This window comes from Condylura cristata, unplaced genomic scaffold (assembly GCF_000260355.1).
Source record: "Condylura cristata isolate star-nosed mole 26May11 unplaced genomic scaffold, ConCri1.0 scaffold00010, whole genome shotgun sequence".
Taxonomy (NCBI): Eukaryota; Metazoa; Chordata; class Mammalia; order Eulipotyphla; family Talpidae; genus Condylura; species Condylura cristata.
The window spans coordinates 52,593,042-52,617,034 of record NW_004567111.1 but is presented as its reverse complement, the minus strand read 5'-3'; the positions used below and the strand labels follow the sequence as shown (position 1 = coordinate 52,617,034).

Genomic DNA, 23,993 nt, shown 5'->3' with positions numbered 1-23,993 from the left:
GGATTGCTGGGTCATAGGGAAGCTCCATGTTTAGCAGTTTGAGGAACCTCCAAACAGTTTTCCATAGTGGTTGTACTAGCTTGCATTCCCACCAGCAATGCAGGAGAGTTCCTTTTTCAGGGAGCCTATTTTTAAGAATGTAAGATCTTAAACTTTTATAGGAGCATTTAATAGTGAACAGGCACATTCAATAAATGCCTGTTGAATGTAAATTTATAGTAGGATTTGAAACACTTGTCACAAATGTAGGGTTTCAGTGGACTGAAATTCAAGGTGAACCAACAGTGCTGATGACCAAGGAGTAGTGAAATTGGGCTGCATTAACTGAGTATGTTATATATCAGAGATGTACTGTCTTTGTACCTCAAACCATATCAAGTATATTGGGTTACATTTTATATATAATATTTTAAAGGGAATACTATCAAAGTACAACAGATTATAAGTGAAGTATCCTGGATACTAATTGTTATTATTCATACCATGAGAACCATTGGAAGAATTAAGCTATGTTCAGTATGTCTAGCCTAGGGGGAAAAAAAACAAAAAAACTATTTTTAGAAGATCTATCTAGGACCAAAGGATGAAGTTAGCTAAGTTTAAACTTTCTCTCTTGGGCCTTCCTGGTGGCACAAGTGCTTAAAGTTCAACACTATGAAGCGATCCACAGCCACTGTAGCACCAGTTCAATCCCAGACAAGGAACTGACTTACATGGAGCACACCTCTCCTGTCTCACTCGCTGCTCCTCTCAGCAGTGCATTTCAGTCTGTTCTGTTCCCCACTCTGTCTCTGATGAATCCTCCATTCTCCACACTTCTGGCCTGTACCCCAGTTCTTATATGCATAAATAAATAAATCTTCAAAAAAAAGTCTAAAATTTTATTTTCTAAGAATTACTGATATAATTCATAACATTAAGGGAAAAGTTTGTTTTTGTTCTAATTCTAATATTCTGAAATCCAAGAGAAAATGAACGCAAATTAACTAGAAACTAACTTTTAGAAAACTGTCAATTTTAAATTCTAAATATATGGACCCAAAGACTAGGGACATAAAGAAACAACTTGAAGAGCCAAATTAAAACAAAATTGACATGCTTTTATATGTTATCTCAGGAAATCTGAAGTTGAACATCTAGGCAAAAAGTCAGATGTAATTGTAAACTGAATATATATATATATAAATGTATATGTGTGTATAAATACACACATATATTTATTTGCCTATATACACATTTTTTTGCCTATCTATTTAAATTCTGTGTTCAATTTATTCCTGTTTTGACATACACATGACTGAAAACTCAAATATCAGACAAATAGATAATAGTGTGGAGATGTAACCTGTTGTATTTATGCTTAAATCTTGAAATCCCTATGAGAGTTCATTATATTTGTATGTCTATTTCCTACTTAAGACTGGTGTTAAAAATTTTGCTTGTCGGCTCTCCCTGGTGGCGCAGTGGGTTAAAGCACAGCACTAAGAAGCTAAAGCCACTTCCGCATGAGTTCGATCCCCGCCTGCCCCGGAGGTGACCACATGGCGTGGCAGACCTCTCCTGACCCGCCCACTGCTCCCCTCAGCAGTGTACTTCATCCATCTGCCTGTTCTGCTCCCCACTCTGTCTCTGGTGAAGCCTCTCACCACCCCGAGCCTCTGGCCTGTACCCCAGTTCTGTATGCGCAAATAAATAAATCTTTAAAAAAAAAAAAATTTTTGCTTGTCATTTTCCTAAGGAAATAATAGCCAAACTTTATAAAAACTCTCTATTATTCTTCCTTGAACCATCCATTTGAAATTGAAAAGTTGTTCAAAAGGTTAAAAAATGAATTCACCTCCCCTATCTATAATTCTGGCACTAAAATCCAAATTTTATGGCTGTAATTTTGTAAAGAGCAGAAAGACATCTTTACTTTAAACATAAAAGTTCAAATTTAACTCAATCATTCTGTTATACACACATGTCAAGTATATACAGCTCTGAGGACAGGAACACTCAGCATTTGATTCTGAAAAATAGCAGTTATTTGAATGGTGACTGAAAAGTAGCAGTAGCAATACAGTGACCTTTCTGTGATAAATTATAGAATACACAGCTTTAAGAGCCAAGATTCTATGAAATCACTAAATTAGTAACAATTGATTATATCAGTACATTTACTAAGCCCTCTTTATCAACAAATGTGAACAATACCTAACACCCTTATGAATTTTTTGGCTATGGATTATAACACTTTTATTACTAATCCAAAAGCCAAAAACTACAATTTGCTTTTCTCTCATTTGGAACTTTAATTTGTACAAACCAATTAAAAGAAGGAGCCAGAACATTTGGCTGGAGACTATTACCATCAAACCCTTTTCTCCTTGTCTTCAAAACCCCTAATAGGGCCCCTTGGTGGCATAGGGGTTCAAATTTCAGCACTTTCAAGCTATGTCCAACAGCTGCAGCATGAGTTTGATCCTGGCCAGGGAGCTAACACACATGGCACAGCAGAGATCTCCTGCCTCACCCACTACTCCCCTCAGCAGTGTATTTCAATATATCTGCCTGTTTTGCTCCCATTTCTGTCTTTGGTGAATGTTCTCATTTACCACACCTCTGGCCTACACCCCAGTTTCTATATGCATAAATTTAGTAAATAAATCTAAAAAAAAAAAAGATTCTAAGCTTTATTTAATGACTCTTACATTTTTATTGGGGGAAAAATTTCATATCATTTACCATATTGATTATTGATTACTTAATACCAGTAGGTCTACATTAATACTATTTATAATTTAAGATTGATAATATTTTCTACAAAGCTATGACTATACTATTATTATTCTATTGCTAACTTGCTAACATTTATAAAAACCTTATACCTTATAAAATTTATACCTTAAAAAACCTTATACCTTATAAAATTTATATCTTAAAAACTGGTCCAATATGAAAATGATTTTTGTGATTTCTTTTCACTTGCCCAGGCACTGATAGCAGGTAAATATGCCTTCTGAATTACAATGTAATTTGTCTCCTTCATTTCTGTTTATAGGACTACAACCTCTGTCAGAGCTGAATGGTGAACATTCTTCTGTATTTCCTGTTTCCTATTTATAAAGTCATGTCTTAAGATTTTTGTTATTGCAGACTTAAATGATAGAAGAAATGAATTTAACTGCTGGCAATTTCTATTTAACACAATAATGTACATGGTAATTTTAAATTCACCTAACAGAAATATAATTTAAGCATATATACACCAAAATTCAAAAAAATAAACAAACGTACCTCAAAGTCGACAAAAGGGGGAAATATAACTATGTCTGAATGTTTTATGTTAAGGAACAAAAATTTAAGAACTTTGAAAAAATTTCACCTCTTTACTCAATTTGTAAAACGGAACCCAAGCCACTCACTATTAGTTAATCTCAACAGCATCTAACATATGGAATACTAATAAGGTACACCAATACTTAGTAATAATAACACTGCTTCTGGAACATCCACATTCTCCAAGTGAATAGCATTAAAAACAAAACAAGCAAAATGAAACACTACCTTAAAGAAACAATGGCATTAAACAAACATGAAAAAATGACTACTACTATTATGATTTTCCTGGGTATTATTTAATTGGAAACATTACTTTTTTAGTATTTCAGATTATAGGGAATTCCAGGCATTCTACCTAGAATAGACAACAGAAAGAATTCTGACTATAAAAAAGAACAAGTAAAATAAGAATACTCAAGAGTATCCAAGAAACGTTCTTTGCTTAGAGTTTTATGAAAGAGATGAAATGAACTAAGAATGTGGTTCTATCTGTGCTTTTTCATCTGTTACAAATTAAATGATACTTATTTCCTTTTGAAAAGTAGAGTGCCCTCTAGAATCCAGTAGAAGAGCAGTATCAATTGAAAAAGATTTCTTTTTCTAAGCCTTAAGATGAAGAAAAACTGAGCTGGCTTCCAAGGGACCAATTAAGAAACCAAGCTAGTATTATATAGGATTCTTTGGGGATTTGCAAATGTTTCCATTCTAGTTTTCCAGAGACAAAAATATAAAGGGAAAAAAGTAGAAAAAAGAAGGAACCTGTGGCATTTGGTTACTATTCTTTAAACTGTTTCTTATTAAAAGTTTTTAACTTAAAAAAATTTTTTTTTCTAATTATGCATACAACAACCAGGGTGCCGGGCAGAGGTGTGGGAGGTGAGAGGATTCACCAGAGAGAGTGGGGAGCAGAACAGGAGGATCCACCAACATACACTGCTGAGGGGAGCAGCAGGCCAGACAGGAGAGGTCTGCTGCACCATATAGGTTAGCTCCTGGCCTGAGAACTCATGCTGCCACAGTGGCTTCGGATAACTTGATAGTTCTGACTTTCACCCCTACACCACCAGGTAGACTCAAAAGTTTTCAATATTTAATTGATTTCCACCATGTTGATTCCAATGTCTTATCTTCTATGATCATGTCACTTCTTGACACATCAAGAATTATCTACTGGGTCACAATGCAAAATGGTATGAAATAATACAACAAGCATCTGAAGCACTATTTTTCACTTAAACAGGGCCATCCCATAATATCAAAAGCAGAAACAGCTGCAACTGAGTTTCTTTTATTTAGATATGTAGAATTAGGTCTAGTAATCTTTCTGGTAACTAATTTTGGAATCTCAAGGAAGGATCTTATATACTTATGATGACCTAAATTGGAGAGGTTTTCTAGTGGCATATTAGTTTCATCTAACTTGTTAAAATTATTCCCTTAGATTTATGAGTTTCTTAAAAATTAAATGAATAAGGGAAAAATTTTCTTATTCTAAGAAAAAGGTATCCATGTGTATATATAAAAGGAAGGAAATGGGATTGCCTTCCTGTTTTTTCCAATCCCTGAAGTTAAACAGCTAAAATTTAAGTATCTTGCAGAGACAAGTCTGAAGTATAATCTAGTGAAATTTAAAAACAAAAGAAAAAAACAAAACAATTTCTCAAAAGGAAAGGATAGTACCATAAAGGGATTGTCAGTAAACCTGAAAATGATAACCAAAAAGACCTTTACTTATTTGTAAATCCCTTGAAGGAAAGGGGTTTAAAATTTTGATGCTCAGACAAGAAATGATAGAGCCTGGCTGTAAAAAAAAAACAAAACAAACATACTCAAGGTAATGACATCATTCTTGATCTAAATTGGTTTAAATTAACATGGAACCTCAATTTGTACAGGGCATGGGGAGGTTAGAAAGTTGTCATCCAAGGGTGAATAGAAAAGAAATTCAGAAATGAAGTAAAACATGCATGTAAATTTTATAGCAATGGTAGGAATGATAGTTAATACTTACAAGAATGCTCCTCTATAAAGAAGGGACTGCTTAATTGTAGCCTTCATTTTATTATTAAACCTAGGAAAAAGAGACATCAAAAATCTGATCTTATTTTATGTAAGTTAGAAAAATTTCAACTGAAGTTGACAATCATTGTTTTTTGATCTTAACCCAGCACAGAACAATCACAGATTATAAGGGAGCTGCATTCAGTATTTTGGTCCACAGCATTATAGTTGTTAAATTCACTTCTCTATTACTATTACCTTACTGAGGCTTAAAAGTCAACTATGTAAATGTAACTAGAACTCATACTTTAATGTCTAATTTGGAATACACTAAGTTTCTGGAGGACATAATTGTATATACTTTCATACTTCAAGATAAACCAATCTCTCTCTCAAACATACATAAACATACTATGCATACAGGCAAAATAAAAAACTCCATATATTGCCCAATTCCAATAATTCTATTCTAATACTATGTAAATGCAATGCTTAAATTGTAGCTTAAATTGCAGAAATATCTACAATATAAATTGCTGTAAATATGTGATCTATGACAAAACAAAAAAATAGTTATGAAATTGCCTGAATTAAAAAGTAAAACAATAGTGATTAAGTGAAACTGCTTCTATGGTTGTCCTTTACTTTCAAAAACAGAAAAGATTAAAAGTCATTATAGTATGAAAAGGAACCATTACAGCCCATTTAAAAAAAATTTTAAAAAATATATATCCATGAAAGTTAGAATGTTTGAGTTTTGGGGGCTATTATAATAAGCTATATGTAGTCCTCATACCAAGTTAACAGTGAAGTACTTACCTTACCACAAGACATGGAAAAGAAGCAATAAACCTATCCATGCTATTACTGGAGTACTTACTACATCTTCACCAAATAAGGATAGCACGCTTTTTTTTTTTAAATGTGAAAAAACAGACATTTTAAAAATCCATAGAAAAAGCAAATAATATAAAAATGAATGAATCCTCACATCCTACCTATGGCCTCAATCTATTTTGGATTTTAATATTCTACCATGTTTCCTTTACTTTATTTACTTTGTTTTTTAAAGAAAAAAGATTGCATATATATATCTTCTAATATACAACCACAATTCTGAATTTGGTATTGATTTCCTCTGCATATTTGTACACTATTAAAACAAACTCACTATTGGCTCTCCCTGGTGGCGCCGCGGGTTAAAGCACAGCACTAAGAAGCTTAAGCCACTTCCGCATAAGTTCGATTCCAGCCTGCCCCGGAGAAGCTCCATTTGGCCATGACATGGCAGACCTCTCCTGACCCGCCCACTGTTCCCCTCAGCAGTGTATTTTGTGATCTGTCTGTTCTGCTCCCCACTGTCTCTGGTGAATCTTCTCACCCTCAGCATCTCTGGCCTGTACCCCAGTTCTATATGAATAAATAAATCTTAAAAAAAAAATTCACTATTACTACAAATATATCAGTGCTTTCAAGCTTTAATGTCATACTATATATGTGTGTACATTATCATACAGTATTATCTTTTACAACTGGTTTTTGTTTGCTGAAGGACATCTATCCATGAAGTACACAGCTTTCACTATAACAGCGGCATAACAGTTCATCAATGACTGTATTATAACCTACCACTTTCTATTCAAAGTTAATCTAGAATATTTAGAAAGATATTTGTGCTTAAGCCTATGTATACCCTCAACTTTGCTATGTGATAGTCAAACACTTCCAGAATATAAAAAGTTCCCTTTTCTTTAACATTTGGAAAGCGTATTTAAGAAAAATAGCCATTAACTAGTTGAAAACTTAAAAAAAAATTAAGTGATTAATTTCTTCTGTTTTCATGATGTATAGGTCTATCACAGGCATACTAAATATTCCAGACAAATAAATAAACTAAAATTTAGCCCCAGGTACTTGTGCAGAAACAAAGCTCTGATTATGTATTTTCTTCACATGATTATGAAAATGTCAATACCTAATCTGTACAAATAAGATTCATAATTACCTAGCTTAGATCCATGAGAGCCAAAAAGAACTATAACAAAAAAAATCAGGCTATATAAGTGGCTTATTGATATGATGGATTTTCTCTCACTTCATTTTGGGCTGTGTTTTTCATATATAGCACTTCTAAAAAAACTCAACTTGTGAAAAACACAAAGTGCTGAGCCCAAGCTCAAGAGATTGATTCACCGGACATCGAAAAATATTTTATTGTAGATTTTTCTGCTACAGGTGGTCCACAGACACTTTATACAATAGTTAATTGTAAATACAAGGCATTTGCAATATAAAAGATTATGTAACTCACTTTTTGGTTAAGGATAGGTAACAGCAATTAATGCTACATGTAAATTACATCAATCATTAAGGAAATTACTCTCTTATTACTCAAAAAAGATCTATCTTAAATGTCAGTATGATTTAATTTGACTTCATATTTTTAGACCAGATTGTGGGTTCATTTATTATTTTAGATAACTGAACATTCATTTACAGATTAAAAAAAAAAAGTACTAGTAAGGAACTAATATTCCAAGTTTAATGAGAATAAAAGTGATTAGGATTGATCTCAATGAAGATGACCCAGTGAGAAACTAAGAGTACATTTTGAAAAGAGTATTATTGCAAATACCAGACTTTAAATTGGGTCATTAGGCTTTTTAACATTAATATAAATTGTTTGTAGATTTCCAGTAAGAATGCTACATTAGAACTAATTGAAGTCCAGCATCTACTTTCTTGTAACTATATTCCACTGGAATTAGAAAAACAAGAGGTTAAAAATATAAACAAATATTTAGGTAGTCTAAATGTATGCAAACTGAAACAATACAAATATTTTTATGTTTTTGAAATTACAAAGTCCTAGTTCCAAAAGATTAAGTATAAACTGAACTTTTCAGTTCAGTTAAAAAAAAAAAAGATTATTTATTTATGCATACAGAACTGGGGTACAAGTCAGAGGTGCAGGGGCAGTGAGAGGATTCACCAGAGACAGAGTGGGGAGCAGAACAGGCAGATCGATGAGGGGAGCAGTGGGCGGGCCAGGATGCTGAGGGGAGCAGGGGGTGGGCCAGGAAAAAGTCTGCCATGCCATGTGGGTCACCTCCGGGGCATGGATCGAACTAGCACTGAAGCAGCTGTGGCCAGCTTGCAGTGCTGCATCCTAATCGACTGTGCCACCAGGGAAGGCCCATCAGTTCAGTTTTTAAATCTTTTTTTAAAAAAAAAGTTTTCAGACATAAAATTCAGGCATATTATTTTACTAGTGAGGAAAAAAAGATACTAATTTCCATCTGCAGTCTGCTTTGTTTTTAGTTATACACAGAAGGGTGTATTGTTCTTTTTAGCAATAATGAGGTAAAAATTTGGCTTCATTCAGACCAAGCTATAAACTGAATTTCAGAATATGGTTCAAAAAAGTGAAACACTGTGGCCATAGTCAACTTTCTTTTCCTCAATATACTATGTAATTTGTGTTATCACAAATTACACTTCCCCCTCACCCCCCCTTCTACTAGCTTAAAAGTGAAAAACATGCCACATATACTTCCAGGAGACCAGGTCCATTAAAAAATTAATAAAAATTAAATATACTAAAACCACAAAGTAAGTAAGTGAAATATAGTATCTAAGACCTATAAGCATTTACTATTCTGTCTTTGCTGCTTTGGAAAAAAAGTATCTCTTTGTCATAGGCTGGATGTACTGCATTGTATTATACAGGTTATACTGACAGTTGGGTCCTTCCAACCTGGTTTGCAAAAACTGGTGGGTGCAGGCTATTTTGGCCACCATTACTGCATGTAGATGATGCTACTCTGTACAACAGCTGACAAGCAGCAGCAACCTACCAGCCCCTGGTTCCAGGTGTAAGGGACAGGAACAAGGGCTGTACTAATACTTGTTTATTTACTGTTGCTACTGCTGCTGAAGCAGCAAGCTGAGAAAAGAAAATAGGATTCACAGAGGAAAAAGCAGTTTAGTCCAACCTATCTAGTAGATCTGCTTATATTATTCATTAATATAATTAAGGAGTTTTTCCTCAGCAAAATGAAATGGGGAGAGGGGAAAAGATAAAATTGTGCTGTTATCAGAATTTTCAGAATTCAGTCTCTCCCCCCAGCAATTATGGAAAATAACGCATCTAAACTGTAATCAAGGATAAAATCATATTTTGCTTATAAAAAGTTCCAGGCTGCCAGGTTCCACACATCTAATCATCACCATATGTTTGACATCAGACACTATTAGCAAAGAAATAAGATTTCAGCCATAAAGTTTTTACAAAATTCCAACTATAAAAAAAAAATTTCCACATGTAATTTACCTATTTTATTCAAGTATATATTATCAATGAGTAAAAAACCAGAAATACTTGTTTTAAATTGTTTATAGACATAATTTTAAATTTAAATGCAATTATTATCTTTCAACACCTTCAGTAATTTCTGATTCTGAAAAATTTACAAGTTAGGAAAATTTGGACAAATAAATTATGTTTTTAAGTATTAAAACTTGCTGATAAGTTTAATAGGTATTTTTATCTGGTACAGTCAAGAAGGCCAAATTTAAGATGCATTAAAAATATAAAATACAGAAATATTTAAAATTCAGGCAACATTTTATAAAAATAAAAAAAAAAAATGAAAGCCCAATCTTTTACTTTCATCAAAATTGAAAGATTAATTGTTGTTAGAGGTAGCTCTGGGAAAAATGCTGATAATAAAATATAAATGATCATGTACCACAGGGTAACAAAATAACTAAATATATTTAGTACAAAAACTAAGGGCTTAATGGCAAATACTAAAGGATTTTAAAATTTTAAAACAGTCAGAAACAGTAATAAATTTAATAAACTATTAACCAGTAGATTAATCTGTTTCAGCAACGACATTTGAAACAAGTTTCATGTTTTTCTTCTTTGGGACTCTAATCATGAAAATAGGAAAGTAAAACTAAGTCAAATCACATATGTCAATAAAATAAAAGTATGGCTTGTGGTACTGAGAACAAATATTCTACTTCAAAATGACATTTAATACAAATTTAAATCATCACATCTTTGAAAATGTTTATCAGAAAATATAATTTTGTTAAGAAAACACACAAAACATATATATACAATTTTTTCATATAAACAGAAACAATTTTTTAAATGGTTATATCAATTCTTTAATGAATCCTCAGCAACACATAAAATCTTGACTAAAGAATTATTAAAACTGACAAACTACTTAAAATACAAAATTTCCTTAAAAAACAAGCATTATGTATAAATGACAATTTCACGATTCTTCCTATGTAAATGTTAAATTACTCCTAGCTTATCCAAATATTCTATCTCCACCCCCAAAGATAACTATTTTCAATAGAATAGGAACTCTGACAGTATAACTATTTTAGAAATAACTGAGAATTTTTGCTTGAAACGAATGTTAACCCTGAAAATACACTTAACCAAAAATGTTAATACTGCATTGTAAGATATAATTACTTATTTATATTTATAAATAAGATACACATAAAGTAACAATAAATTATCTCTACCACATTCTGACTCAAGTAACTAATATATATCAAGGCTTAGTTAGATATAATCAGGTTTTCAAATTTAAAACAGCCAAAATCTTTACAGATGTGCTTTAACACATAAAGAATCATATGTAGCAATAAATGCTCCTATTAATCTATCTCCTAAAGTAATACCCTACTAATTAGGTTAAAGTTTCTCACCCCTTAAGAACTAACCAAATATAAGAAAATTTTAATATATGCATGGAAACTCTTTTAGATGTTAAATTATTTACTAAGCCAAAAAATTCTGAAGTTTATAAACCAGAATAGAGACCTATAAATGACTACAATTTTATGTTTCTAAATATTGATGCCCCAACAGCCAGTTTTAATAACTTCAAAGATCATGAACTCTCTAAATTAGAACAGTTTTGTAGACTGGTGTCCTTTTTTTTTTTTACAATATATAGTCAAGAGATCTGTTCTTCCGTTTCATTCACTTAGACTGTCTACAGGTACCTGGATTGAAAGTAATAAAATGAACCTGAATTTTTCTCCCCAGACACTCAGAAACCATGTATTTCACTTTTCACTTTAATGATCTCTAATCAAGGAAGCAACAGTTAAACTGGGAAAAATCTGTATTTATTTTCATCCTATTCAAACTAAGTTGCTTTTCCATAACAATCTCAAAGTTATGAAGACATTCTGTGCTTTGTATTTACCTCAAGCCTCTTTACATGACACTAATATTTTAGCTTCATCTTGATATCCATTAAATTTTAACATTTTATCTAACCTTAATTGTTAAGGCATTTCTATTCCTATCTTCGTAATAGCTAAAGACATAGAAAAACCTAATTTTAGTTTATTATTTTGATATGTTATACTTCAGTGTTCAAAAATGCAACATCTAAGAATCGATTTTAAAATCTTTTTAATACTGTTTAGAGATAAAAGCAATTTTATGACCTGATAATTACACTTTACTCTTCAGAATAATATTTTCCTTATGAAAATAAGCCTGTGTGATTTCTTATGACTTAGGTATATTTCTTGTATTTAAGTATATAAAGTAAATATATTTTTAAAAATTTCAGTGTATTACATTTTAGTATACCTCATTTTATTCAGCAAATAATTTATAAAATATAATTGTGGTTAATACTTTATCATGTAATACTGTATTATGCAAAAATTAAAATCCCATTCAATAACTTCATTTGTTACACTAGATTATCATGCAGAAAACAAAAAATGTTGATTAAGTATCTGTTATTTTCAGTTAAAAATATAAAAATAAAAGTAAACAATATGCTAGAAAAGTGGCTCGATGATAAAGTGTTTTGGAGGTAAAGACAGTAAGTCATCAGTTTTGCCATGCTACATTTTTAGTCTGCAACTTTTGATATGAACAACTTTAATATTTTACTCAGAGTATCTATGAGTAAGGCACTAGTTTTTGCGTAAGAAAGTGGATTTTTCAGTTTCAACTACATTGCCACTTTTGATTAGGATGAACATGGAATATATGATTTCTGTTAATAAACCTTTACTGATTTTTACTCACCTAAAAGTTTCAGTTTTACCAACTGTCTAGTCCAGTAACCAATGCAATGATATAAAATTGTTGTTTTAAAATTTGTTAATATACCTTAATCTCCTATCATGTTCCAATGCATTATGAGAGTGTTCAAAGAAGTTAGACTGTTCTCCAGAATTGGCTCTCTCCTAAAGGTCAAAACCTGCAATAAAAATGTCATGTATTATAGCATGAAGACACTCAACAGATTTCCACCTCCTGCAGTTCCACAGTTGATCCCTGAATACAGAGCTAAGGTCTTTCAAAATGACCCCAATCTTGCCTATGTTCAAAGAAACCCTAACTTGAAAATGTTTTTAAAATAGAAATAACTTGATTAGAAACACCTGTGATATGCTTTATCATCCGAAGCCTCTTCAAACAAATCAGATTAATGTGTTTCTGCTTTCATTTCTCTTTAGGGCATTCATTTTCAAAGCCCTATAGATGAGAAAAAGAGAGAAAGTGTGTGTGTGTTTGTGTGTGTGTGTGTCTGTTTTCACATGTGTATGTAGGAAGGTGTTAAAGGACTGGTAAAAAGGAGACTCCATAAGAAAAGTTACCAGAAATATAGTTTGTGCTTCTAAAACTCAAAAGTTACAATTTAAAAAAATTACTCAAGGGGTAGGGACATATTTTAAATTAACTTTCTTCCAAATTATCAAATTTTTTAGTAATAACAAAAATTACCATTAGTTTACATTTAATATTTCTGCCATGGCTGAGCGAATATTTATTGAGATTCCCAAATGTAGGCCTATATAATTATAACAAAATTTAGAATTCATTTTTTAAATAAATTAATATATTTATAAGTAATAAATGGATGTCTATTAGGCCAATAATTTTTTAATATTTCTAAGTAGAGGTGGTATAACCAAGTATATGTAAGTGGTCTTCATTTGTTTCACCAAAATCTTAATGACTGAGTGGTAACACAAATATTAATTATCAAATTACCAAAGGTTACAGTGTACTATATGTGAATCATAATGCTGAATTTAAGTATAGCTTAGAAAAAGAAATGAAAACCAAAGAACCTTTATTTCTCTGGGGCCAAATACTTGATTCTAATATGATGGTTCTTAAAAATATGTAAAAATAATTTCTAAAATTCTTCCTCAAAAGATTTGAAAGGTAATGTATCTTAACTTTTAAAATTACATAAGAGAAACAGAAGCCAATGTGCACTCCATGCTAAATGTTTCTGTCAGTAGCAGGGAAACAAAAAAATTACCACACAATAAAAAAACAAGAGAGATTCAGATGTAACACAAATAGAAAATCAAATATGCATTAACAAAATGATGGAAAAAATTATGAAATATAGTAAAACTCAAACTTACTACAAAACAGCTTATTATTTATTTACCCTTAGAACCCAGGACAAACATTTGAGTTCAAACATTCTTTAAGAGTAAGACAGTGGTAAAAAGTGGTAAACTCCTCATAATTTGATAAGAAATATTAAGAATAAAATTCAAATATATGTTAAATATCAGTTCCAATACTTGAAAAGTGTTTCTAAAAGGGAGACTCTTTAAAATGATTTACCTACCAGAAAATTGTATTTATGGAGATTCTACAGTCATTTATACATAAATCGACAGACAGGCATATATTAGTAATATGATATTCTAAAATTGATATTACTTTTACATTAAGACAGACATGACTTTAACGTTTTAATGCTGACACTTGTAAAAATTAAGTGCAAAATCAGCTTAGGCTCATTTTCAATTAAAAAAAAAAGTACAGTTTATTACTGATTTCCTTTGGTTTTAAGAGGTTTGGGATATCCAAATTTCAGCAAGTTAGTATAAGTTCTAATTATATGCCAAAGTTAAATGTCTGGCACACAGTGTTTCTATTCTTGGTAAATAATTTTAAAAAGGAATAAAACCATATGCATAATAATACTCTTCTATGACAATTCTAAGATGTGCTTTCTATTTATTGTCAGACTAATGTGTTTTTTCTAAAAAAAAAAGATTTAGAAGAAATCAACGTGTGGATTGCTAAGCTCTTTAAACAAGAAAAAAAGTAAAATTTTAGGTCACAAATTTTTAAAATAAGAGACTAACATAGAGTAAGATTTTAAAAACTGCAAATTTATAATTTAATTGAATTTTTAAATTAGAGATATCAGGTAGAAGAAATAGCTAATAAAACTTTTTTTGTGGCAAACCAAATCAACTAGCTCACTTCTGGATTGCAGTATTGTGACATTATGAACAATTACTACATATCAATAAATAAATATGCAAAAGTTTCCATAAAAATAAAAATGTTAAATAAAGCACAATGACATGAGATCTAGAATATGAAAATGGTGTTGAAATTTTTATCCTTAGTTCTAATTCTTTATAAACATTAATCATTCAGAAAAAATATAGTGTTACATGCAAATACCTTAGGCTACATTTTCTAAATGCACAACTAGGACAAGTTAACAGTATTTAGACAAAGTCTAAAACTGCACTTTTCTTCAGATTTAAAAAATAGTATGAAGGCCAAACAAAAAGCAATGCTAGCAGGAAGACAGATACCTTACCTTCTCAAGTTCCCTGTTCCCCACAATATGTAAACACAGCTTAAAAAGGAGTTGAGCTACTGTAGCAACACCTTTCCCCACCATTGTTTTCCTGTGGTACTATATCTTTTCTATTTCTTACAATAGAAAAAATAAATTAGAACTCTCAGTTTTTACAGATATATACATAATAATAAATGTATTATATATAATATACATCGTACCTACAATTCCACAAAACTAAAACCCAAATCTCCTATTAATCTGGCATTCCAGAAAAATTAAAATATTTTGGATACTGTAGATTTTATTTAGGTGCTAGTGTGCTCTCAAACTTTAAGTGTACTATTTTAAATAAAAGAATTCACTTCTAATAATGGCTTACTAAAACAAAATGTACCTATGGCCTTCAAACAACATCCTCCTCCCAAATAAACCAAAGCACTAAAAAAGTATGGGTAAGCTTAGCCAGCTTGGTGAATTTAATTTTATCCCACCCCATCTTAAATTTTCCAATTCACATAATATAAAAATTGAAACTTAAAAAGCAAGAGTACAAAAATAAAATCTACTGGCTTTGGTATTTAAGTAAAATTTTTACTTAATTTACTTACAATTTCATTAAATCAAATTTTAGAGACAACTGACACCTTTTATGAATTTTCATGAGATGAATGCTTTGAAAAAAGGTAACTGAATTCTTGTAATGAAGGCACTATAAGTAGTATGATTTACAAACTCAACTATTTCACTTATTAATGTAAATTTTATTTATAGTCCTACAGAGATTTGTGATAGGCTCTTCTAATCTGAATGTTTTCTAATAATGCATATTTGATCACATAATGTAAGAATTGTTAAGTTTCAAAATTTCAACTCTACTCATAATGATATAAATTCCGATTAAATTTTAAAAATATTTTAAAAAGCACCTACAGTCATGTTGTTTGTAAGTGAGTTTAACCAATTTTCTTTGACAACCACACCCATCTTTATCAAGATGCAATGAAACGAAATGGCAAGTTTGGTAATAAATAGAACTTATACTGAAGGCTGTCTCAAACAATATTAAACAATACTCAACTAAACCACAATACTCATACTGTTGTATGTAGATTTCTTAATAAATTTATTAAAGGAATTAAATCGTAGATACGCACCTGTGTGTACTTACCTGTTGTATTTTTAAATTAACAAATTCCTTGCAAATAAGTTTTAAATCCACTGTATTGACTGAATTAGTAAAATCTACTGATTTTAAGTTGATTGTGAAAGTGTTAAAAAAATATATCGTTATAGAAATGCTGAGCTCATTAAGATATTGTTTTTAGTTAAAATAAAAAAATAACTTCTATAATCTGCATCCAACAAATACTAGTTATAATGAAAAACTTGTGTAAAAAGAAAAAAACCCTAAACCCTACAATTTTTAACTAATAGGGAACAGAATAAATATATATTCTCGTAATTTCAGTGAACAAAATTATAATTTTGAGAAAATTGCCCCCTCGGTTTTACTTTTACTATACATTTCAGAGGCACTCGAAAATTCTTTAGGGAAGAAAAAAACGATTAAAAGGGCAGTTAAAAAAATTCCCAGCCTTAAAGTTTCTCATATGTTTCCGTGGTTCTCTAGAAGTGTAATTTTTCGGAAAAACGAGAATTATAATCTAGTGTTCACCATTCAAACCCCCCAGTCCCGCTTCCTTTTCAGCCAATCAGGGCATAACAAGACCGGTGTCTTGGAGTTCCGTTAGACACAATTTGAAAAATATCACATTGCGCTCTCCTATTCTCTTCGGGGAAAAATTCTAAGTGAGGGCGGGTCCCCCAGTCGTTACAGAAATAACAAATCAATCTTTACATCAATTCCGGGGCGCGGGGGTGGTATTATTTCGGCCGCACAGAGTATTCTAGGTACGTTATTCCTCTTTTCGAACTGAATAAACTGCTGCAAAAACCATCTCCTGTATATTCGCAACCTAGAGCCGCGCGCCGCAGACGCAAAACATCACACCAGCAAAGGGTTAATCTTAATCTACTTGTGCTTTCAGCTCAGAAGATTCAAGTCCCAGCATATTTTAAATGAAAAATGTTTTACATATCTATAAAGTATTAAAGTTAAAACCGTCACTGGTTCAAATCATTTAAGTTGTCCAGTAAGAATGAGAACTATAAATTCACTAGGAGGAAAGGGAAATAACACCCCTCTTCCATTCGTTTCAGCGTCAAGAGAATTCCCAAGAAACAGTGAGGATTGCAAATTTACCGTTAAATTGTCCGTTAAGTTTTCGGGAGGACAATTTAGTTTCACAGATTGTTTTTTCCGTGGGACACGTTTCAGAAACTGGAGGAGGAAAGTCGTCTAAGAGTGAGACTCGGAGAAGGAAACACAGAGGAGGAAATCGCCCAATCTTTCATCTTACCCAAGAACAGCCCCGCCGCCAAGAAAGGTCAACACCGTGAGTAAACGACCAAAATCCCAAGTAAAAATCGAAAGTCCCAGCACCGTTCCTAGGAGCCCGCTAAATCCTCAAAAGCCTACGCCCGCCCCACCTGGCCCAAATCGGGAAGCCAGACGCCGTCAGTGCCACTCCAGCCCGGACCCCGGTGCGCAGAGCCCGAGGGCATCGCGGTGAAACTCACATTCCTGGGCACCTCGCGCTGTGGCGTCCGACACCACTACACCTTGCTGGGTCCGGCCGTGGGCACTGTCCACTCCACCGACCCGAGACGCGCTACTCCGGTCCCAGATTTTCCGTCGACCGTAAGTTTCTCATCAAGAGAAGACAGCCGTCAGCGCGCAGAGAAAGCTGCGATAAAAGCGGCCGGGTTCGGTGATGGGGGAGGGGGCAGGCGTCCCCTCTTCCTGTCAAGGAGTCGCGGCCCGAGGAACCCAGCCGGGGCCCGGCCCCGGCCTGGGGGTCTCGCTGACAGATCCGCTGGGCGGCGGCTGCTCCGCCGCAGCTCGTCCGCGTCCCGCTCAAACTGCAACTCCCCTCCCCCCACACCCCCGTCTCCGCGCGCTCCCGCCACATTCAGCCCGCCGCCGCCCACTCGCAGACACCCAATTACCCCAAGACTATCTTCTCGAATTTTTCGCTATTAAAATGACCCAAGTGCCCATTCTCTGCACCCCCACACCGCCTGCCGGTCCTACCAGTGCCACCTGAGTGCCACTCTGCTATTTCTTCACGCTCTTACCGACTGCTCCAACCCTAGAGAAGCTTCACGTACTCTCTTTCCTCAAAGTAATTTTCGGTGATTTTTTTAGTGATTTTTCCGGCTGCGTCCTAGCGGCGCTATACTCTCGGACAGGTTATCCAGTCTCTCCCGCTAGATTGATGAGATGAGGCATCACTCGAAAATGGCGCCGAAAGCGCAGAGGCTCCTCATTCAAATTCGTTAGAGCCAACCCCGCCGCCCCGGGGCATGCCGGGAACGCGGGCTGCCTCCACAGCTGTCAATACCGCTTCCAACCCCCACCCTTCGCGAGCTTGCCCGACGCTTTTGCGCACGCGCAGTCTTTCCCATTCCCCCGCGCCACGCACTTGCGCAGAATCAAGATCGTGCGCCACTTTCCCTTGCTTGGTTGGTGGCAGTTGTCCTACCTCTTTCCTTGCGCCTGCGTGCAGCTCCCCCTTTGCTCTGCCTCTGAAGTGGTGAAACCGTGGGGACAGTGGGTCCACAGATGATCTATCCAGTCGATAGTCACTTATTTTACTGTTCGAGGAAAACAAATGAAGGACTAGCTTAGGCGAAATGAAAAACGTTTCATTGCCAGTGTCTAAATCCCTCAACGGAATGTGTCTGAGACCTTATAAATGGATATACCTAGGCTTAAAACAGGTTTTGCAATGTCTACTCGGTGCAGAAGCTATCTTGCTTAAGCTTGAAAAGAACTTTATGAGGTAGGTACTATTATTAACGGCTTGCACACCAGCAAACCAAAGTTTCCTTAAGGCAGCACAGGTAGCAAGTGGATGAGTACACATCTGTCAGATTCAGGAACACAGGCAATTCTCTTCCCTACTGTGCGGTCCAACCTGAGCATACACCGGAAGCGTGGTTTCCCCTTCTCATCTGTGTGTGTGTGTGTGTAGGTACACGCTCTTGTTTCTGCGAGCCTTAACAATAGATTTGATGAGAAATTTTCTTTCCAGTCCTAGGCATAAACATTTTGCTTAATCTGGGAGGCCTGAATGGGCAGTCTTTGAATATCAATTAGGGTGATAAGAAAAAAGTTCATCGTGAAATAAATGAACTGAATCTAGTAAAGATGAGTTTCGGTTGTGGAACACAAGGATAAGATAGAAATAGCTAGATGCCACGTATTGCTGTTGGGTGCAGTACTAAACACCTTGCTGGTTGATCGTATATATTGCTCACAACAGCCCTGTGAAGTAGGTATCATCCTCATTTTACAAAGGACGCCTAAAGTCCTTGGAGTAAGAAACATGTCCCAAAGTCTTGCAGCTGATAAGTAGATGCACAATTGTGGCCAACTTCAAAAACCGGGCGTTATGATAGGTCAATAAATAATGTTGTTGATATTTTCACATGTGTCTTACCTCTTTTATCATTCATTTGCTCTGCAGAATTATCGGCCCCTAGGCTAGTTAAGATTTTGAGTTAAGAAAAACTCAGAAGGTGCCACAGATTCTCGTAAGTGATTATATTTTGTGACTATTTTGACTGTTTACTTTTTCCATGATTCCCATGTTTGTTTTTTTCTGGGTTATTGCCATATTTTTTCCAGTTTTTGTTGCACAGCACTTTACTCTGGACCATCGCAACACAAACACACCCCCAATCATTGTGAAGATTTAATAAGACAATGGATATGGAAGTGTCTATTAAGTAAGGGAGTGAAGAACTAGAATGGCTTCCATGATTGAAGTACAATTGGAACAGAAATGGATTTTAATAATTTGAGATAATCAGGAAGTAATATGGCAGTTAGCACCATTAAGAGTTAGAATTTGTGTTCAATATCCCTGAAAGTGATAATTTTGCCAGAGAAATTATTACTTGCCAAGTATTAGTATTGATTTCTATCAGATGAACAAGGATGTTCATTTGTGTCACTATTTCTTAAGAGTGACATGGCAACTGAATAGTTTTTATTGCATTTTCTAACTATTGAAGGAAAAAACCCAAGATCAGTCTAAAATAGGTAAAGTAAAAACATCCAGATATAACCACATATTGTTAGTACTTTAAACATGTAATGTACCTTTGAGGAGAGTACTGTAGGGGTAATCTAGATAGGGATATATTGGGGGACATATTGTCAGGATTGTACTAAAACTTCATAAATTGGTAAATCTTAAAAATTCTATCCACTTTTTAGATAGTCTGTCAAGAAATTTCTGAAGGGATGATGCTATTGATAAGTGATGACATTTGTTGAGTACTTGTTTTGTCAGTCATTGCACTAAGGATGTATATACATTTACCCCCTGAGCCCTTGTGACTCATAAGTTGTGTGCAATTCTCTCCAATTTGCAGACCACATTATATATGGAGGTCACTTTTAGAAGATTTAATTCTGTTATGTTTAAAATCTTACTTGATAAACTAAAAACCCTTCATTGGCTTCTTGACTAAAATGGGAGGAAACTAGAGAAAGTAACATTTCCTGTGCCCCAAGAAAAGCCCATTGGTAAAAATGTTTTGAAAATGAAGAATTTTATGTTTGACCACAAGGGGGTGCAAATTCCTGAGTTGAGTTTTAAAGGGAAAACACAGCATTTTAATTTTAGATCATCCAATTAACAGGTAAAAAGCTAGTGCAACACCTTCCATGAACTTTAATGTTCTACAAAATGATGTATTTTATGAAAATAAAGTACTTAATTAGGTCCGGTCTTCATCTTCAATAAAATGAAGAATTAATCTTGCCCCTCTTTCCACCTGCCTAGTTTGTGTCTTGTATACTTCTCTTTACTTGTCATAAGAGTAGAACTGAAGTCATTTAAAATCTGAGGTTTTCTTTGAAACCTAGAATGTAATCAGCAGCAAATGAGCGGTAAACATGGGTAATATGGAGAATATAGGCCTCATAATTTCCAGGCTCCCTGTCCCCCCCCCCCCATGAGTAAGCTACAACTAACAGCTAATTTATTTGTAAGCTACAATTAACATATAATTTGTTTAGAGAAATCTATGACAGGTAAAGGTCTTTTCATATTTTAAGAAAAAACACTTGTACTATAGAGCTAACTTCAAGTTCACAAGAAGTTGCAAAAGTAAATGTAGGTCAAAGAACACTCATTTTATTTACTTGCTCTTAGACATAGTCTCTCTGTTTCCACATTCATTTATTAAAAGCACTTATTTCCCTAACTCACTTGAGGTTAAGTTATATATATTCTGGCTCTTCACCCCTAAGTACTTGAGAGTGTATTTCCTACTTACTATAAATTTACACTGAAATACTTCAATCTGCATTCTAATTTTGTAAGTTAATCCTTGAAGCAGTTGCTCTTTCCCTTGTCTGTTATCAGGTACTATAATTGAGTGTCATGACTCTTTAGCTTCCTTATCTTTGGAACATTTCTGCAGCCTTTCTTTCCTGTGTGACCTTATAATTTGAAAGATACAGTCGTCCCCACCCCTTTTTAGTAGAACTTTCCTCATTTTTATTTTGTTCCCTCATGACTAGATTGAAGTTATTCATTTTCTACTGTTCAGGTAGATGGCTCTGCCCCTCTCAGGGTATCCCTTCTGGAAGCACAAGCTATCTGTCAATCCCTTGTTGATGATAATTTTGATCACCTGGTCCATATACAGCCTGAGTTTTCCACTGTCTTTTTCTTTTCTTCCTGGCAATTAAAACGTAATTTGTGAGGAGACATTTGAAGATGTATCCTGCCCTTTACAAAATATCTTTACTTAAATTTAATAAAGATAATTATCATTGATACAATTTTGCAAAGTGATGTGTTTGCAAAATGATTTAACAAATCTAGTACTCACTAATCAGCATTCTAGTGCAAACAAGAATGCTTCTCCCATGTTTACTACATGCATTAACATAAGAATTACTATGTTTTCCCATTTCTCTATTTGTTTTCATGAATGCTTTCTATATTTATAGGTGTACATTTTGTACAGGTTTCTCTAAACCACTCAATGGTAGATTATTTACATCATGATCTTATAGGTTATTTCTTCAAATTATCCCAGATTTAGGTAGTAGGAAAACCTTTCTTTAGTCTGACTCTTGTGTTTGAGCACTTCTTTGCTTTCTGAGATAAGACACTCCAATCTTAGACCTTTCAGGAGACAGAACTAGGAAATATATATGAATACATACATTCAAGTATACATACGCTAATGTATACACATATATTAATGATATGGATTTAAATTATTTTCATTATAATTGAAAAGATATCATGGAAACACTTACAAAATTCTGAATAAAGGCAGTGAAATCATAATCCACACAAGCAAGTCATACAATTTTTGTGTTCTCTTTTAGTCAATTTCTAATTAAAATATCTAATTAGAAACAATTTTGTGATTTCCACTTGGCATGTCATAAGCATCTGAATTACTATATTTTTCTTTCCACTTTATCTTTCTTAGTTTACTTATCTATTTGCTTATTTACTGGACGATTTCCTAGAAGTGTTTAGAGCAGTTTTTAGAGCAAAGGTATGTTTTGATGGATTTTATATGTATTGTCACAAAGAATCAATCTTCTTAAATATATGTGCCCTCCCTGGTGGCACAGTGGGTTAAATAAAGCACAGCACTTTGAAGCTATCCACAGTGACAACAGCATAAGTTAGACCCTGGGCCGAAAAGGTAACTCACATGATGTGACAGACTTCTGTCCTGCCTGCTGCTTCCCAAGCAGTATATTTCAGTCATTCTGCCTGTTCTGCTCTCCACTCTGTCTCTGGTGAAGCCTCTCACCCTTCACACCTCTGGCCTGTTCCCCAGCTCTTGTATACATAAGTAAATAAATCTTTTTTAAAAAGAAATACTCATTTACCAAAATCAGTACTATAATTTCATACATAGAAAGAATATTTAATCTTAACATATGTTCTTAAGTAACTTTAGCACCTGTTTCATATTTTATGTAAGATATTGAACATATATTTAAGCAAAATAGCCACAATACTTCACTTTATTGTATAATCTAGTGAGAGAAACAAGCATTAAATTAATAATCATACAAATTACAACTGTGATAAGTACTATGACAGAAAATACAGGATACCAGAAGTGTATGCCATGGAGACCTAACAGTGAAGTTTAATAAACGCCTTTCCAAGGCAGGACAGTATAACTGACAGTTAGGAATTTGCCTAAACACAAAGAAATGAAGAATATTTTATATAAAAGATGAATACTGTTAATGTTTTAGGATCAAGAACAATGCATGTATTTAGAGTTCTTGTAACATTTAAGAAAATTAGATCTCGGCCCTCCCTGGTGGCGCAGCGGGTTAAAGCACAGCACTGAGAATCTAAGGCCGCTTCCGCATGAGTTCGATTCCCGCCTGCCCCGGAGGTGACCACATGGCGTGGCAGACCTCTCCTGACCCGCCCGCTGCTCCCCTCAGCAGTGTACTTCGTCGATCTGCCTGTTCTGCTCCCCACTCTGTCTCTGGTGAATCCTCTCACCCTCCGCATCTCTGGCCTGTACCCCAGTTCTGTATGAATAAATAAATAAATCTTTAAAAAAAAAAAAAGAAAAGAAAATTAGATCTCTTAGAGTGTAAATCAGATTTATCTTCAAAGGTGTTCTTGTAACATTTAAGAAAATTAGATCTCTTAGAGTGTAAATCAGATTTATCTTCAAAGGTGTAAGAGAACCTTAAAGTATGGTGTGCAAAGTACCAGGACATTTAAAAGATATAAATATTCTTTGTATTTCTAAGTTTTACTTATTAGATTTAAAAATACTCAGAGAGCTTTTGATCATTAATCAAACATTAAGTACTTAAAAGTAACAGAAGTTATAAATGCTAAATGTTTAAGGAACTTTCAAAAAGCACTCTTAAAAATT

The 23,993-nt window shown here is 33.9% G+C and overlaps 1 long non-coding RNA gene across 1 annotated transcript in view; it reads right to left on the bottom strand.

The window, feature by feature from the left end:
• The window catches only part of LOC105853476, a 21,351-nt gene extending 2,694 nt beyond the window's left edge, over nucleotides 1-18,657 (bottom strand). The window contains exons 1-3 of the long non-coding RNA XR_001145320.1: nucleotides 18,575-18,657; nucleotides 12,503-12,593; nucleotides 5,336-5,395 (exon numbers count right to left, since the gene is read on the bottom strand). This is a non-coding gene — a long non-coding RNA (uncharacterized LOC105853476). The remainder of the gene's footprint in view (nucleotides 1-5,335; nucleotides 5,396-12,502; nucleotides 12,594-18,574) is intronic.
• Between the last annotated feature and the right edge of the window lie 5,336 nt (nucleotides 18,658-23,993).